General features: G+C 35.6%; 1 long non-coding RNA gene across 1 annotated transcript; it reads left to right on the top strand.

Moving 5' to 3' along the window:
- The first annotated feature begins 394 nt into the window (after positions 1 to 394).
- Positions 395 to 2,708, top strand: LOC107301837. The gene is made up of 2 exons (XR_001549334.1): positions 395 to 467; positions 1,677 to 2,708. It is a non-coding gene; the product is annotated as an uncharacterized LOC107301837 (long non-coding RNA).
- The last annotated feature ends 492 nt before the right edge of the window (positions 2,709 to 3,200 follow it).

Genomic DNA, 3,200 nt, shown 5'->3' on the forward strand with positions numbered 1-3,200 from the left:
GCGACCCCAAGGGGGAGGGCCTTCTCTGTGGGAGCTCCCACCCTCTGGAATGAACTGCCCCCAGAGATCAGGGTTATCCCTGATCTCCCTTCCTTTCGCCGCGCCCTCAAGACTTGGTTATTCCAGCTTGCAGGACTGGCCTAGGGTAATTTTTAGGGGGGTTTTAATTATATTTTAAAATTCGACAAATATTTAAATACTCCTTTTAATTAATTTTAAATTTGTATTGTTTTGTATGTATTTTAAATAGATTGTCAGCCGCCCTGAGTCCTACGGGAGAAGGGCGGGATATAAATCCAAATATAAATAAATAAATAAATAATAATTCCATCAGCTAAAACATAAAAAAAATTCTGAAGAATCATACAGTGTAAAAGACTAATATTTACATTCTGTTTTTGTAGAATGATGTCCAAACAGCAAAAGAATTTATTAAAATCATAGAACAGGCAGAAAATGAGTATCAGGTAAGATAAAATGAATATATTTCTTATTATTAATATTATAAAAATGCATTTTCAATCACATCCTATTTCTTTTGGAGTTCTCTATTAAGCGAGGACATAGAACTTAATTCTTTCCATCCCAAAATTTTTGTCCCCAGTGGATACAATTACTACAGTAAGCAACAGTATGCACTACAACAATCGACACATACAACAATCACACAGATTGACTCAAAGTTTCAATACAGCTGTCCTTTAATAGAGTTCTCAAGTCTGGTATAATTAAATTAGAGCTGCATCTTGCGGATCAACATGAGTTTTCCAAATAAAATAAGCAGGTTATCTAAATTAATAATCAGATACTTATTTCACTCATCATACGCAATTCCAGTTCATTAAAAAGTACCAGTCGTAAGACTTAGTGAAGCTATGTTGGATTGTGTCTCCAAATGTTTGGTAATGTTATTTTTAGTAGTAATTTCCACTGTCATCTCTGAAATGAATATTAAGTTGACAGATCTATAATTTCTTGATCTCCCTGTAGGCCTTTCTTAAAAATTGAAGTTACATTGGCAACTTTCCAGTCTTCAACTATAGAAGGCTGAATGTAAAGACAGGTTGTATATGTTAGTTGAAGATGCACACTCTCGGCTTCAAGTTCCTTAATACCTTTTGGGTTGAAGGGTTATCATCATCGGGGCTGGTGATTTGTTGATGCACAAGTTGTCAGTAAGGCTTAGCAGTTCTTATTGCTGCTATATGGCTCAGTTCATCTAATTCCCTTCCTGAGAACAGGGCTTGGGGATCTTCTCTAAGGTCTGTGCTTGAAGATGGAAGCAAGTAATTGCTTCTGGGCAATTTTATTTTCTCTTCTTAACATACCTCAGTCATTGGATTGGATGATTTCAGGTGACAGTTCTTCAGAAAAAGTAAATTTACCATGCCATCCATAGGTTAATTTTTCTCAATTCAGGCAGAGGCACTCTGCCCCTCTTGGAAAATGGGATTATTTGGAAGGGTATACCAGCACTCCTTTTTCTGCATGGGGAAATGATCTATCTAAGCAGAGCATGCACTGAGGAAATAAAGAGAATCTACTTTTATCTTGCTTTAACTAATCTGGCAATGTGCATAGAAGAATGGCTTAAACATCTGTTAGTAGTTAACAAGTATACATTATAAATATGTACATTTGACATTCTAACCTCTAACCCACTGAATTATTTGCAGACAGCAATCAGTGAAAATTATCAGACAATGTCAGATACTACATTCAAAGCCTTGCGTCGCCAGCTACCAGTCACCCGTACTAAAATTGACTGGAACAAAATTCTCAGCTACAAGATCGGCAAAGAAATGCAGAATGCCTAAGAACAGAGATGCTGTGGGAAATATTAGCATGCAAAATAAACAGAGCAAATACGGTCCTTTGCCAAGTAGGTGGGTTTCCTGAAATTGGCATTTGTCTCAGGCTTTTGGCATTATCAGGTTTTATAGCCTTATAAAGGACTGTTACAGACATAACATTTTGTTTGTGTATATTCCTGCCTTGAAAACATCTGGTGTAAGAGTTATAATGCATTTCCTAGTAGGCTTACTTAATATAGCCACCCTGGGATAAGTACTATCAGTCCTTGTAATTTGCTAAAAAGTGTCTTCGCTAAAAGAGTCTTTCTAGAAATGCAGGCTGGTAATATTGGACTTACAGTCCCGTACTTTTGCCAGCACAGGTATTAAATGCAGTTCAATAGAAATGCTGGCAGGCTTATGGTATTGCTTTACACCAGATACAATTTTTCCTTGCTTGTCTCCCCTAAAAACTGCCAATCACCAACTAGCAATATCTTCTAGGCTTACCTTTTTCATGTTTGCAAAGTGTTTATAAGACTCTTCCCAGAAATGCCAAGAAGGCCAGGTCTTCTTAAATGCTGTTTGGGAGGGGGGGTTGTTTTTGTTTTTTAAATCCAAAGACTTGAGCCTCATTTTCTTCGAGTAAACTATTTTTGTCATTTGTATTCCTGGAAGTACAGTTAATATAAATGTCTGCATTTTTACAGGATGGGTCCTCCATTTTTCTTAATACATGTCTGCTGCTCAGATACTTGTTTAGGTGGAGAAGAAATTACAAAAATAAAATGCTGTAAATGTTTAAATATTGGATTTATTGTGCTTTAATGCTTTGTGGCAAGCTGATGGTATTTTCATCAGAAATGTATGAATGAACATGTCTAAGTGAGTCAATAAAATATTTGCACCAAGGCATATTTTGGAGTTTCTTGTTTATGTTAAGATACTTGGAGAAATTTGGTTTGTTAGGAATATTTCCATATCACGTTATGTTAAATTGGAGCTAATTAAAGCATAGATTATACAGAACCCAAATACTCCTCCTTCCAAAGGAGCAAAGCAGACAAAAATATTTAAATATTTTACTTAAAATTATTTCTTTGCTGTTTTTAAAATTTATTTCTCCATAAGTATGCAAGATTTGTTAGGTATAACTCTAGTTCCAATATGGCTTAAAATTCTGTCTTGTTCACAAACTATAAAGAATAATGGTGGGCTTAGATATTACATTAAGCTATTTTACTTACTCTTATAGGCAGGTGAAACAAAATGCGAAAAAATAAGATGCAAGCTGCAGAATGCAGCTTGGATACATTGGCTGTTATCCCAGCAGTTTATAAGGTTTGGATAACACAACTGTTGATTCTTTTTTCTTTCCCCTACCCAGGAATATATGTGGAGAAGGTA

This window comes from Protobothrops mucrosquamatus, unplaced genomic scaffold (assembly GCF_001527695.2).
Source record: "Protobothrops mucrosquamatus isolate PMUCROS unplaced genomic scaffold, P.Mucros_1.0 scaffold17826, whole genome shotgun sequence".
In the NCBI taxonomy this organism is placed as follows: Eukaryota; Metazoa; Chordata; class Lepidosauria; order Squamata; family Viperidae; genus Protobothrops; species Protobothrops mucrosquamatus.